Source organism: Procambarus clarkii, chromosome 82, assembly GCF_040958095.1.
Source record: "Procambarus clarkii isolate CNS0578487 chromosome 82, FALCON_Pclarkii_2.0, whole genome shotgun sequence".
NCBI classification, from domain to species: Eukaryota; Metazoa; Arthropoda; class Malacostraca; order Decapoda; family Cambaridae; genus Procambarus; species Procambarus clarkii.
This window is the reverse complement of record NC_091231.1, coordinates 20,711,640-20,728,103: the sequence shown is the minus strand read 5'-3', so window position 1 is coordinate 20,728,103 and position 16,464 is coordinate 20,711,640.

Below are 16,464 nucleotides of genomic sequence, written 5' to 3'. Positions count from 1 at the left end.
ATGTGTCAACTAAAATGTCTACTATGTGCTGTAGAAGCACAAACTCTTGTAATAATTGTAATATGTATGTGCAATATATTTATATGTAAATTTTTTTTTTTTTCTTTTTTTTTGGCCAATTTTTTTTTTCTCGTTTGTTATCAAGGGATTTGCATGAAACGTGCACACCTTGCTCAATGGATGCCTATCTGCAAGGGTGCCAATTATGAACGAAATCTGTCGAAGTCAAGCTCAGCTGCAGGTGGCCGAACTTGGATCTTTATTTTACTCTGGAAAGTAATTTACAACTTCAAGGCGTTTCTCAGCTTTCATTTATTAATCAATTTACATGCAAATTACACCTTATATGTAGAGTTTGTGCTTCTACAAACCTATTGAGACATTGTAGTCCAAAGTCCATTTGTTGATTTTAAAAAAAATTATAAACATCATATATTGCATATTTTTGGAAGGGTAACTTTGAAAAATTATATTATTGCACTAAACACTTTCTTTGATAAAACTGATCAATACAATCTATTATTATGTGTTAGTTTAATATCTGAGTGTTATAGAAATGATTTTAGTTGACACATGTGTTCCCTGAAATTATTTCAAAATGTTGAAAATTCGTTGCATAATACGTTGTGTATTTTTTTCTCCTTTTCTGTTTAGGGTGTGATGCTGAAACTTGGACCAGTTGCAGCTCTTTCTATAACCATTTCATAAATAAATTTATAAACAAATTGAACAATTTTTACGAAACCCGGAATATGCCCCCTTAAGAGATGCTCTACGGACGTAAGTGCCGTACTCCTCTTAAAGCTTTTAAAGACTCTCTACGTAATGCCACCTTCAGTGACCCTCAGTATGTGCCCCAGTTTCTTCAAAACTTAGAGCACATTCTAGAGCGAGTGCATAAATTTGCCAACGATAATTTATTAAAAGCTCAAGATAGAATGAAGACTCATTTTGACAAATGCAGCAAAATCAGGAAATTTAAAGCAGGAGACATCGTTTTAGCATATTTTCCGATCCCAGGTTCTCCATTGCAAAATAAGTTTTCAGGACCTTACCGCATCAAGGAGTGCAGAAACAACCACAACTACGTTCTTGAGCCTCCAGATAGGCGGTGGAGGACCCAGTTGTACCAGGTCAATCTTTTGAAGAAGTATAAAGGTACACCCCCCACTGTATTAGTATCTCTCTCCACCTTTCAAGATCCGTACCTCCACAGTGAGACCTTCCCTGCTTCTCCTCCTGGAAGCACTAACTCTGAGTTAGTACCTTCCAACTCGGAAATTCTTACAGATCTTCCTAAATATTTGCAGGACTGTAACAGTGCTCCTCTCATCAGAGTATTCCAAGAACATCAGAAGTTGTTCAGCGATGATCCCCAGGAATGTAATGTGGTTCAACACGACATCCAGCTACTTCCTGATACCCGGCCGATTCGTCAACCCTTCTACCGCATCAGCCTGAGCAAAAAGGAAGTTATGCGTGCTGAGGTACAGTGCCTCCTGGATCATGGGCTGGCCACCCCTTGTGAGTCCCCTTGGGCCTCACCCTGCATCTTGGTGCCGAAACCTCACGGTAAAGTACGATTATGTACAGACTATAGGAAACTGAACCTCGTGACCATCAAGGATGCTTACCCTTTACCTCGTATAGATGATATCCTTGACGCTGTAGGTAATGCTACTTATCTCTCCCAGATTGAATTGTTAAAGGGCTACTATCAGATTAGTCTCACAGAGCGGGCTAAGGAAATATCAGCCTTCACCACTCCTTTTGGCCTGTACAGATATGAACGCCTTCCTTTTGGACTGTGTAATGCCCCGGCCACCTTCCAGCGAGCTGTCAACCGCGTCATCCATGGCCTAGATCACACCTACGCCTACTTGGATGACATCATTGTGGCAACTGACACCTGGAACGAACATCTGCTCCAGCTGCAACGATTGTTCTCCAAGCTCCCGGCCTTACCATCAACTTGGGCAAGTCCACCTTTGCTAAAGGTAAAGTGCGTTATCTTGGTCATGTGATAGGAAATGGCAGCCTAGCTCCTTTAGACATTCATACTCAAGCCATTCAGCAGTTCCCACAACCTACAACCATGAAGCAGGTCCTGCGCTTCCTTGGCCTTGCATCTTACTATCGTAGGTTTGTAAAAAGTTTCAGTACGGTAGCGACACCATTGATTAATCTGACCAGCCCCAAGCAACGGTATCATTGGACCAATCAACAGACCGTTGCCTTTGAACAACTAAAGTCTCTGCTATGTTCTAATCCCATTCTCGCCTCTCCAGATATTATGAAGCCCTTCATCATCAATGTCGACGCAAGTAGCACCGGCATCGGGGGCGTTCTAATGCAACAGCGTGGTGAAGAGGTTCTTCCTCTCAGCTACAAATTGAAGCCTCATCAGAGGAACCATAGAAAACCATCAGCACCATAGAAAAAGAACTCTCCATCGTCCTGAACCTTCAACATTTCGAACTTTACCTACAAGGTAATCGGTCCATTACCATCTATTCAGACCACAATCCCTTACGATTTCTGCAACAAGTCCAATTCAGCAATCAATGTCTTCTACGCTGGGCTCTGTACCTACAGAACTGTAACCTGGAGATATTCTTCATTAAGGGCTCGGATAACATCATAGCAGACGCCCTCTCCGGAGTCTACGAGGTAGAGGCAGCTACTCCTACCACTCTACCGTCTAATGAAGTAACTTAACCCATAAGAGCAGGCTTCGGGGGAGAGCTGTGACAGTAATCTCTTTCAAGAGAGATTTAGCCTGCTCCTTCCTACATCGCGTTACTTCTATACTTCTGCAACACCATGATTCCACATTCAAGAATAGCATATAAGTGGAATAACAGACATCTCTACAGGGGGTGCACTACCTACTCTCATTCTCCTCACCCCCCCTCCCTCACTGTCGGCGCACCACCTCGTCGATCACCAAACGACCACTTCAAACCAACACTCTCCCCATTAGTGAATCAGTGACTTCACGCAGCTCTAGCGCCATCTGCGTCATCTATATTTAATCTCACACAAGCAGTTGGCCTCAGAATATTCTTGTGCTCTCGAGCTGACGCTTCTATTTAAGCCTACGTCCTGTATATTAGTATAGTAGAGGTTTCAGCCAGCCCACTATTCTCAGCACCTTTAACTAATTTTTGTCTTGCTTATTGTAGAGTAAAGTAATCATTATTTTATTTTATATTGTGTTTTGTCTTTGTATATATTTTGATCCGCACTGCACATAGCCAAGGGATTATCTTTATTTTGTTTATATTTGTTTAAAGTTAATTATTTATAAGATTTGTTTTGCGTGTTTTTCCCTTTCACTTTACCACAGGAGACAACCGCCAAACAGTCAACATTTTGTTTCTCTTTTTTTAATGTGATTTGCATTTACACCAGCCATAGAGAAGACTGCCTTAACACCTATATTTCTCATATATATATATATATATATATATATATATATATATATATATATATATATATATATATATATATATGTATATATATATATATATATATATATATATATATATATATATATATATATATATATATATATGTATATATATATATATATATATATATATATATATATATATATATATATATATATATATATACATATATACATATATATATATATATATATATATATATATATATATATATATATATATATATATATATATATATACATATATATATATATATATATATTATAACTGAAAACTCACACCCCAGAAGTGACTCGAACCCATACTCCCAGAAGCAACGCAACTGGTATGTACAAGACGCCTTAATCCACTTGACCATCACGACCGGACATAATGAGGTGATAGCCGAGGCTATTTGAACCACCCCACCGCCGGCACTCGGATAGTAATCTTGGGCATAGCATTTTACCAAATCACCTCATTCTTTGGGGCACACGTGAGGAACACAAATGCGAACAAGCCTGAATGGTCCCCAGGACAATATGCAACTGAAAACTCACACCCCAGAAGTGACTCGAACCCATACTCCCAGAAGCAACGCAACTGGTATGTACAAGACGCCTTAATCCACTTGACCATCACGACCGGACATAATGAGGTGATAGCCGAGGCTATTTGAACCACCCCACCGCCGGCACTCGGATAGTAATCTTGGGCATAGCATTTTACCAAATCACCTCATTCTTTGGGGCACACGTGAGGAACACAATTGCGAACAAGCCTGAATGGTCCCCAGGACAATATGCAACTGAAAACTCACACCCCAGAAGTGACTCGAACCCATACTCCCAGAAGCAACGCAACTGGTATGTACAAGACGCCTTAATCCACTTGACCATCACGACCGGACATAATGAGGTGATAGCCGAGGCTATTTGAACCACCCCACCGCCGGCACTCGGATAGTAATCTTGGGCATAGCATTTTACCAAATCACCTCATTCTTTGGGGCACACGTGAGGAACACAAATGCGAACAAGCCTGAATGGTCCCCAGGACAATATGCAACTGAAAACTCACACCCCAGAAGTGACTCGAACCCATACTCCCAGAAGCAACGCAACTGGTATGTACAAGACGCCTTAATCCACTTGACCATCACGACCGGACATAATGAGGTGATAGCCGAGGCTATTTGAACCACCCCACCGCCGGCACTCGGATAGTAATCTTGGGCATAGCATTTTACCAAATCACCTCATTCTTTGGGGCACACGTGAGGAACACAAATGCGAACAAGCCTGAATGGTCAACAGGACAATATGCAACTGAAAACTCACACCCCAGAAGTGACTCGAACCCATACTCCCAGAAGCAACGCAACTGGTATGTACAAGACGCCTTAATCCACTTGACCATCACGACCGGACATAATGAGGTGATAGCCGAGGCTATTTGAACCACCCCACCGCCGGCACTCGGATAGTAATCTTGGGCATAGCATTTTACCAAATCACCTCATTCTTTGGGGCACACGTGAGGAATACAAATGCGAACAAGCCTGAATGGTCCCCAGGACAATATGCAACTGAAAACTCACACCCCAGAAGTGACTCGAACCCATACTCCCAGAAGCAACGCAACTGGTATGTACAAGACGCCTTAATCCACTTGACCATCACGACCGGACATAATGAGGTGATAGCCGAGGCTATTTGAACCACCCCACCGCCGGCACTCGGATAGTAATCTTGGGCATAGCATTTTACCAAATCACCTCATTCTTTGGGGCACACGTGAGGAACACAAATGTGAACAAGCCTGAATGGTCCCCAGGACAATATGCAACTGAAAACTCACACCCCAGAAGTGACTCGAACCCATACTCCCAGAAGCAACGCAACTGGTATGTACAAGACGCCTTAATCCACTTGACCTTCACGACCGGACAAAATGAGGTGATAGCCGAGGCTATATGAACCACCCCACCGCCGGGTAACGAAGGGTAACGAAGGACACTACAGCCGAATTAAAAGCAAAGGTCAACAAACTGATGGAAACTGTGAACGCCAAGAAATCCGGACTCCACCTGCCAAAGATCATTGGGGAATATAAACCTGGATATGCGTATGGAAATGTCAAGACGCACAAGCCTGGAAACCCACTTCGGCCAATCATTAGCCAGATACCCACACCCACGTACAGACTGGCGAAGCGACTCAACGGCCTGCTGACTCCTTATGTTCCTTGCGCCTTCAGCCTGATGTCTCCAAAGGAATTTGTTGACTTACTGCGGGGCACACGGGCCACAGGGATAAGAGCCTCGTTGGACGTAGAATCGCTGTTTACCAACGTACCTGTGGACGAGACAATCGGAATGATAGCCGACAGAGTGTATCGTGATCCAGCCTGTACTCCTCTTGACATACCAGAAAATATTCTGAGGAAACTACTCCAAGCTTGTACTAAAGAGGCACCCTTCTTGAGCCCGGATGGGCACATGTATAAGCAAGTAGATGGGGTCGCCATTGGTTCTCCCCTAGGTGTCCTGTTTGCAAACTTCTACATGGGTACCATCGAGCAAAAAGTCTTAGTCGACATGAACTTAAAACCGGCCATATACTGCAGGTATGTTGACGACATTTTTACACAGGTACCTGATGTCAGACATCTGCAGGAGCTGAAGGAGGCATTTGAGCAGAGTTCCGTGCTGCGTTTCACTTACGAGATGGAAAAGGATGGGAAGCTGCCCTTTCTAGATGTAACAGTCATGGAAAAGGGCGGAGGTTTCCACACTGCAGTCTACACTAAGGAAACAAACATAGGAATGTGCCTAAATGCCAACAGCGACTGCCCAGACAGGTACAAGAGGAGTGTTGTTAACGCATATGTCGACCGTGCTCTCAGCCACAGCTCAGAATGGAAGCAAGTCGACGAAGAACTCTGTAGGGTAAGGCAGGTCCTAGTCAATAACGGCTTCTCCAATGGTTTCGTCGAAGACATCATAAGAAGGAAAGTGAAAAGCCATGCAACCTCTGAAGAGACAACTAACACAACACCTATACCCCCTATTAGACTATTTTACAGGAACTTCTTTTCCACAGCTCATAAAACGGAGGAAAGGGTCCTGAAAGATATTGTTAATAGAAACGTTATCCCTACAGACAAAAATCAGAAGATACAACTGACGATTTACTATAAAACCAGAAAACGGCCAGCCTACTCATGAGAAACTCTCCAGACACAAAACAGAACGCTTTAAAAGAGACTAACGTCGTCTATGCCTTCAAATGCCCTCTTGGGGACTGTAAGCTCCAAAAAACCCAGTATATAGGCAAGACAACAACATCTCTTTCTAGGCGTTTAACGATGCATAAGCAACAGGGCTCCATTAAGGAACATATAATCTCTTCCCACAACCAAACCATCGCCAGAGAAATCCTAGTAAACAACACAGAAATCATCGATAGATACAGCGATAGCAGGCGGCTTGACGTTTGCGAGGCACTACACATCAAGAAGTCAACACCAGCAATCAACAGCCAATTATTGCACAACTATATTCTACCCACCTCAAGACTCCGCTCCAATATAGAAGCATCAAGAAATATGGACCAATAGGCTTTCTACAAACACTTCTATTCAATATCCATTGTTTCGTGTTCTGTCTTGTGTTGATGAAATTAATACCCTATTAATACTCTTGTTCTGTCTTGTGTTGATGAAATTAATACCCTATTAATACCACATCTTGTTCTGTCTTGTGTTAATGCCACATCACCCCTTCCACCTCACTCAAATGTAGATATAAAATCGGAGATGCGTAAGTTCTATTCAGTTGTGTATTTGTGAACTAAAGTCTTTGAAAATGTAATAAGTTTTACGAAACGCGCTCGTGTTGCGTCAGACTAGAAATAGAAATGAATTTTGGAGAATTGATTTTTGATTTACCTCCAACAGTGAAAAGAAATGTACGAAAGATTGAGAAAATTCGTGTTAGAATTATTAATCTTACTTTTTCAGTCATATTTAATAATATATGTCTACAGGAAAGACTGCTACCAAAATATACTAATATATATATATTTATATATATATATATATATATATATATATATATATATATATATATATATATATATATATATATATATTATATATATATATATATATATATATATATATATATATATATATATATATATATATATATATATATATATATATATATATATATATATATATATATATATATATATATATATATATATATATATATATATATATATATATATATATATATATATATATATATATATATATATATATATATATATATATATATATATATATATATATATATATATATATATATATATATATATATATATATATATATATATATATATATATATATATATATATATATATATATATATATATATATATATATATATATATATATATATATATATATATATATATATATATATTGGTGTATACTGGCAGCAGGTTTTCTTTCAAACATGTTTCATTGAATATGACCGCATATTCTGTATTTATTATTTTCTGGTTTAGGGCTTCTATCCCTCTAACTATTTTCTTAGCATCAGGGCTTAATTGAAATAGGAGTTCTCCAAAACTCATTTTCGTACTTTTAAGGTGAAGAAAAGAAGTGATTTACTATAGAGTGTATTACACTTATTTGTATAATTTGCACGACGTTTCGAACCTCCATGGTTCATTCTCAAGTGAACAGATCTTACAATACTAGTTGATTTTATACCCGCATTAGGTCAGGTGATAATACAATGAAGGTGAAAACATGGGGGGATACATAAGGGATAAACATAGGGGCTGCAGAAGGCTTATTGGCCCATACGAGGCATCTCCTATCTAAACACAAAGATTAATCCAGTGTAATTGGCCTGTTATGTTGGACATTGTCTTCTGTGTTGGCATTGATATGTTCTTGTCTTGTCCTTACTCTCATGGTGGGTAGAGTAAATAGTTCCGTGATTTGGGTGTTCATGGTAGGTCGCTCTATTCTTATGTGAATTGCCTCAAGAATTTGTAATCTTCTTGAATCTTGGGTTTTGTCTATTATGCAAGTATTCTTGTTCAACATTTCTCTTGTTAGAGTAATGTCATGGGCTTGTCTCATGTGATTCCTAGGGGCACCAGATTGAAGATGGCATGTCAAACGCCTCGTCAGCTTGGTCGACGTCATACCTATGTACTTACATTGAAGGTTACATCCTTCGTGGGGGCAAGTGTACATGTATACAACGCTTGACTGCTGTAGAGGGTTCTCCGTCGGCTTCGGGCTGTTTTTGATAAGGAGTTCGGAAGTCTTCTTGGTTTTGTAGAATATTATCAGGTTTATGTTTTGGTTAGGAGTAGTGCTTTTTACTCCTTTACGGATTATTTCTTTCATTATTCTTTCCTCTTTTATATGTTCACTGTGCATGGTTGATTTGTAATATAATTTTATTGGGGGTGTTGTGTTTTCTGTTCTAGGTTCTGAATTATACCAACGGTCCAAGTGTCTTCTTATAGCAGCGTTTATTTCCGCGTTGCTATATCCGTTGTTCACCAATACCTGAGTTACTCTTTCAAACTCTCTACTCACGTTGCTCCATTCAGAGCAGTGGGTAAGCGCTCGACGAATATAAGCATTGAGAACACTGGCTTTGTATCTTTGGGGGCACTCACTTCTACCGTTCAGGCATAATCCTATGTTGGTGGGCTTGGTATATACGTTGGTGCTTAAAGAGGTTCCTGTTTTTGTTATTAGTACATCCAAGAATGGCAGACTGTTATTTTCACTATTTTCATGTGTAAATCGGAGTACTGACTCTCTCTCTCGGTGTCTTTTTAGGTCAATTAATTCATCTGAGTCTTTTACTATTACGAATATGTCATCTACATAACGGCAGTATACAGTTGGTTTTTGTCTGCTACTGAAGACCCTATCTTCGATGGTTCCCATATAAAAATTAGCAAATAAAACTCCTAAGGGGGAGCCCATTGCTACTCCGTCTATTTGTAAATACATGTCTCCTTGTGGACTGATGAAAGGGGCTTCCTTTGTACATGCTTCGAGAAGACTTTTCAAGTGTGGCTCAGGTATGTCTAATTTGGGGGTGCTCTCGTCTCTGTATACTCTGTCCAGTATCATTCCTATGGTTGTGTCGACTGGGACGTTGGTAAAAAGGGATTCAACGTCCAGGGAAGCGATGATTCCATCGGGCTGGGTAGATTTGATCAATTCTAGGAAATCTGCTGATGATTGTAGACTAAACTTACTTGGAGTGTATGGAGTTAGGAGTTCATTGAGTTTCTTTGCCAGGTGATAAGTTGGGGTTGGTATTTGGCTGATTATAGGGCGTAGTGGGTTACCTGGTTTATGCGTCTTAACATTGCCGTAGGCATATCCTAAGCCGTAGGCATATCCTTGAAGTTTATTGAAATGCACACTACCTTTCTTTGCGTTGATTGCTGTAATTGTTTTGTTTACTTTCCGCTTAAGGTCTTCTACGGGGTTCCTCGTGATTCGTTGAAATTTGGAGTCGTCACTTAGGATGTCGCTAATTTTGTTCATGTATTCATGGGTAGGAATCAATACATATGCTGCTGTTTTGTCTGCTTTTCTTATTGTTACGTCTTTCAGATTTTTTAGTTGTTTCGCTGCTTCTTTGAGTCGTGGGGTTAAGATTGTAGATGAATATGTTCCTCGTTTTTTCCCTGCTTCTGTAAGTAGTTCAGCTTGAAGTGTGTCAGTGGTGATGACTTTTTTGTTGTCTTCTAGCTTATGGATATCGTCCAGAAGCATTTCGATTTCCAGGCGTTTTTGATGCATCTTTGGTTTAGATAACAATTGACAATTTAGACCAAGATTTAAGAGATCTCGTTGGTCCTGGGTAAGATCATAAGAAGTCAGGTTAAAGTAGCCATCTTTAGGACGAGGGATTTTTAGCTGTCCACCGTTTAGGGATGTTAACTTACGGAGTGTCTTTGTTTCTACAAGAGTTTTATGTTGTTGTTTCAGGTTAAATAGTTCACTGTTGATGGTTTGCTTGAGTTGGATAGGGATGTCGTACTGGGTCCATTTGTTTAACAGATGCTCCGCCTGCTCTATAAAGGTTTGGAGGGCTTCCTTCTTCTTGTTTAGTTGATGCCGAATGAGCTCTTGCCTATACCTATAGGTAAACTCTGTATTGCGGACTGCTGGGTCATGTGGGTTTATATTGGTGTATACTGGCAGCAGGTTTTCTTTCAAACATGTTTCATTGAATATGACCGCATATTCTGTATTTATTATTTTCTGGTTTAGGGCTTCTATCCCTCTAACTATTTTCTTAGCATCAGGGCTTAATTGAAATAGGAGTTCTCCAAAACTCATTTTCGTACTTTTAAGGTGAAGAAAAGAAGTGATTTACTATAGAGTGTATTACACTTATTTGTATAATTTGCACGACGTTTCGAACCTCCATGGTTCATTCTCAAGTGAACAGATCTTACAATACTAGTTGATTTTATACCCGCATTAGGTCAGGTGATAATACAATGAAGGTGAAAACATGGGGGGATACATAAGGGATAAACATAGGGGCTGCAGAAGGCTTATTGGCCCATACGAGGCATCTCCTATTTAAACACAAAGATTAATCCAGTGTAATTGGACATTGTCTTCTGTGTTGGCATCGATATGTTCTTGTCTTGTCCTTACTCTCATGGTGGGTAGAGTAAATAGTTCCGTGATTTGGGTGTTCATGGTAGGTCGCTCTATTCTTATGTGAATTGCCTCAAGAATTTGTAATCTTCTTGAATCTTGGGTTTTGTCTATTATGCAAGTATTCTTGTTCAACATTTCTCCTGTTAGAGTAATGTCATGGGCTTGTCTCATGTGATTCCTAGGGGCACCAGATTGAAGATGGCATGTCAAACGCCTCGTCAGCTTGGTCGACGTCATACCTATGTACTTACATTGAAGGTTACATCCTTCGTGGGGGCAAGTGTACATGTATACAACGCTTGACTGCTGTAGAGGGTTCTCCGTCGGCTTCGGGCTGTTTTTGATAAGGAGTTCGGAAGTCTTCTTGGTTTTGTAGAATATTATCAGGTTTATATATCAGGTTCTTGAAAAACATAAATTAATAATTGAGTCGCAACATGGTTTTATAAATGGCCGTTCATGTTTAACAAATTTGTTATCTTTTTATTCTAGCATTGTTGAGGCAGTTGATAGTGGTAAGGATTGCGATGTTGTATACCTTGACTTTAGCAAAGCTTTTGATACAGTGCCACATGAAAGACTGATTAAAAAAATAGAGTCTCATGGTATTGGGGGTGCTATATTAAGCTGGATTAGGGCATGGCTATACCAAAGGAAACAGAGAGTTAGTATAAATGGAATCAAGTCAGAGTGGGAAAATGTTGTAAGTGGAGTGCCTCAAGGCTCTGTCCTGGGACCTCTGTTGTTTATAATATATATAAATGATTTAGATTCAGGTTTGAGTAGCAACATTTGCAAATTTGCCGATGATACGAAAATCGGTAGGGAAATTAATTCGGAGGAGGACTCACTATCACTTCAAGTTGATCTAGATAGGGTTTTGAAATGGTCAAAGGATTGGCAAATGCAGTTTAATGCTGATAAATGTAAAGTTCTGAGGTTAGGTAATGATGATAGAGTTACAAGATACGAGCTAGATGGTGTTGTGATTGCGAAGTCGGATTGCGAAAGGGATCTGGGAGTTATGATTAGTAAGAATTTAAAACAAAAGGATCAATGCATAAATGTTCGTAATAAGGCAAATCGGACACTTGGATTTATTAATCGCAGCGTTAGTAACAAGACACCTGGTGTGGTTCTCAAGCTATATCTTGCTCTAGTTAGGCCCCATTTAGATTATGCAGTTCAGTTTTGGTCGCCATATTATAGAATGGATATAAATTCACTTGAACGTGTCCAGCGTAGGATGACTAAGTTAATTCCCCAAATTAGAAATCTTTCATATGAAGAAAGATTAACAAAGCTTAAGTTGCATTCACTGGAAAGGCGAAGAGTTAGGGGTGACATGATAGAGGTTTACAAGTGGATGAATGGACATAACCGGGGGGATATTAATAGGGTATTAAAAGTATCAACACAGGACAGAACACGAAACAATGGATATAAATTGGATAAGTTTAGATTTAGGAAAGACTTGGGTAAATACTGGTTCAGTAACAGGGTTGTTGATTTGTGGAACCAATTGCCGCGTAACATTGTGGAGGTGGGGTCCCTCGATTGTTTCAAGCACGGGTTGGACAAGTATATGAGTGGGATTGGGTGGTTATAGAATAGGAGCTGCCTCGTATGGGCCAATAGGCCTTCTGCAGTTACCTTTGTTCTTATGTTCTTATGTTCTTATGTTTTGGTTAGGAGTAGTGCTTTTTACTCCTTTACGGATTATTTCTTTCATTATTCTTTCCTCTTTTATATGTTCACTGTGCATGGTTGATTTGTAATATAATTTTATTGGGGGTGTTGTGGTTTCTGTTCTAGGTTCTGAATTATACCAACGGTAAAGACTAGGGAAAGGATAGGTCCATTAAAAACTGAGACAGGTCAAATAACAGATAGTGATGAAGAGATGAGTAGTATTTTTAATAAATATTTTGTATCTGTATTTACTAAAGAGGAACTTAACAATATGCCTTCAGCCGAACAAGTCTATGTGGGTGGGGACGAGGACAGGTTGACGAGTTTAGCAGTTACCAGGGAGGATGTTCTTAAACAAATAGTAAAACTCAAACCAAACAAATCCCCAGGGCCGGATGAAGTGTTTGCTAGGGTGCTTAAAGAATGCAAAGAGGAGCTTTGTGACCCACTGTCAACCATATTTAATAAATCAGTAGAGTCAGGCAGAGTGCCAGAGTTTTGGAAAGTTGCTAATGTGATACCAGTTTTTAAGAAAGGAGATAGATCACTTGCGTCTAACTATCGACCAATTAGCCTAACGTCTATTGTGGGAAAGTTACTCGAATCTATAATAGCAAATAAAATTCGTCTTCATCTTGAAAAGCATAAATTAATAACTGAGTCGCAACATGGTTTTATAAATGGCCGTTCATGTTTAACAAATTTGTTATCTTTTTATTCTAGCATTGTTGAGGCAGTTGATAGTGGTAAGGATTGCGATGTTGTATACCTTGACTTTAGCAAAGCTTTTGATACAGTGCCACATGAAAGACTGATTAAAAAAATAGAGTCTCATGGTATTGGGGGTGCTATATTAAGCTGGATTAGGGCATGGCTATACCAAAGGAAACAGAGAGTTAGTATAAATGGAATCAAGTCAGAGTGGGAAAATGTTGTAAGTGGAGTGCCTCAAGGCTCTGTCCTGGGACCTCTGTTGTTTATAATATATATAAATGATTTAGATTCAGGTTTGAGTAGCAACATTTGCAAATTTGCCGATGATACGAAAATCGGTAGGGAAATTAATTCGGAGGAGGACTCACTATCACTTCAAGTTGATCTAGATAGGGTTTTGAAATGGTCAAAGGATTGGCAGATGCAGTTTAATGCTGATAAATGTAAAGTTCTGAGGTTAGGTAATGATGATAGAGTTACAAGATACGAGCTAGATGGTGTTGTGATTGCGAAGTCGGATTGCGAAAGGGATCTGGGAGTTATGATTAGTAAGAATTTAAAACAAAAGGATCAATGCATAAATGTTCGTAATAAGGCAAATCGGACACTTGGATTTATTAATCGCAGCGTTAGTAACAAGACACCTGGTGTGGTTCTCAAGCTATATCTTGCTCTAGTTAGGCCCCATTTAGATTATGCAGTTCAGTTTTGGTCGCCATATTATAGAATGGATATAAATTCACTTGAACGTGTCCAGCGTAGGATGACTAAGTTAATTCCCCAAATTAGAAATCTTTCATATGAAGAAAGATTAACAAAGCTTAAGTTGCATTCACTGGAAAGGCGAAGAGTTAGGGGTGACATGATAGAGGTTTACAAGTGGATGAATGGACATAACCGGGGGGATATTAATAGGGTATTAAAAGTATCAACACAGGACAGAACACGAAACAATGGATATAAATTGGATAAGTTTAGATTTAGGAAAGACTTGGGTAAATACTGGTTCAGTAACAGGGTTGTTGATTTGTGGAACCAATTGCCGCGTAACATTGTGGAGGTGGGGTCCCTCGATTGTTTCAAGCACGGGTTGGACAAGTATATGAGTGGGATTGGGTGGTTATAGAATAGGAGCTGCCTCGTATGGGCCAATAGGCCTTCTGCAGTTACCTTTGTTCTTATGTTCTTATGTTCTTATGTCCAAGTGTCTTCTTATAGCAGCGTTTATTTCCGCGTTGCTATATCCGTTGTTCACCAATACCTGAGTTACTCTTTCAAACTCTCTACTCACGTTGCTCCATTCAGAGCAGTGGGTAAGCGCTCGACGAATATAAGCATTGAGAACACTGGCTTTGTATCTTTGGGGGCACTCACTTCTACCATTCAGGCATAATCCTATGTTGGTGGGCTTGGTATATACGTTGGTGCTTAAAGAGGTTCCTGTTTTTGTTATTAGTACATCCAAGAATGGCAGACTGTTATTTTCACTATTTTCATGTGTAAATCGGAGTACTGACTCTCTCTCTCGGTGTCTTTTTAGGTCAATTAATTCATCTGAGTCTTTTACTATTACGAATATGTCATCTACATAACGGCAGTATACAGTTGGTTTTTGTCTGCTACTGAAGACCCTATCTTCGATGGTTCCCATATAAAAATTAGCAAATAAAACTCCTAAGGGGGAGCCCATTGCTACTCCGTCTATTTGTAAATACATGTCTCCTTGTGGACTGATGAAAGGGGCTTCCTTTGTACATGCTTCGAGAAGACTTTTCAAGTGTGGCTCAGGTATGTCTAATTTGGGGGTGCTCTCGTCTCTGTATACTCTGTCCAGTATCATTCCTATGGTTGTGTCGACTGGGACGTTGGTAAAAAGGGATTCAACGTCCAGGGAAGCGATGATTCCATCGGGCTGGGTAGATTTGATCAATTCTAGGAAATCTGCTGATGATTGTAGACTAAACTTACTTGGAGTGTATGGAGTTAGGAGTTCATTGAGTTTCTTTGCCAGGTGATAAGTTGGGGTTGGTATTTGGCTGATTATAGGGCGTAGTGGGTTACCTGGTTTATGCGTCTTAACATTGCCGTAGGCATATCCGTAGGCATATCCTTGAAGTTTATTGAAATGCACACTACCTTTCTTTGCGTTGATTGCTGTAATTGTTTTGTTTACTTTCCGCTTAAGGTCTTCTACGGGGTTCCTCGTGATTCGTTGAAATTTGGAGTCGTCACTTAGGATGTCGCTAATTTTGTTCATGTATTCATGGGTAGGAATCAATACATATGCTGCTGTTTTGTCGGCTTTTCTTATTGTTACGTCTTTCAGATTTTTTAGTTGTTTCGCTGCTTCTTTGAGTCGTGGGGTTAAGATTGTAGATGAATATGTTCCTCGTTTTTTCCCTGCTTCTGCAAGTAGTTCAGCTTGAAGTGTGTCAGTGGTGATGACTTTTTTGTTGTCTTCTAGCTTATGGATATCGTCCAGAAGCATTTCGATTTCCAGGCGTTTTTGATGCATCTTTGGTTTAGATAAGAATTGACAATTTAGACCAAGATTTAAGAGGTCTCGTTGGTCCTGGGTAAGATCATAAGAAGTCAGGTTAAAGTAGCCATCTTTAGGACGAGGGATTTTTAGCTGTCCACCGTTTAGGGATGTAAACTTACGGAGTGTCTTTGTTTCTACAAGAGTTTTATGTTGTTGTTTCAGGTTAAATAGTTCACTGTTGATGGTTTGCTTGAGTTGGATAGGGATGTCGTACTGGGTCCATTTGTTTAACAGATGCTCCGCCTGCTCTATAAAGGTTTGGAGGGCTTCCTTCTTCTTGTTTAGTTGATGCCGAATGAGCTCTTGCCTATACCTATAGGTAAACT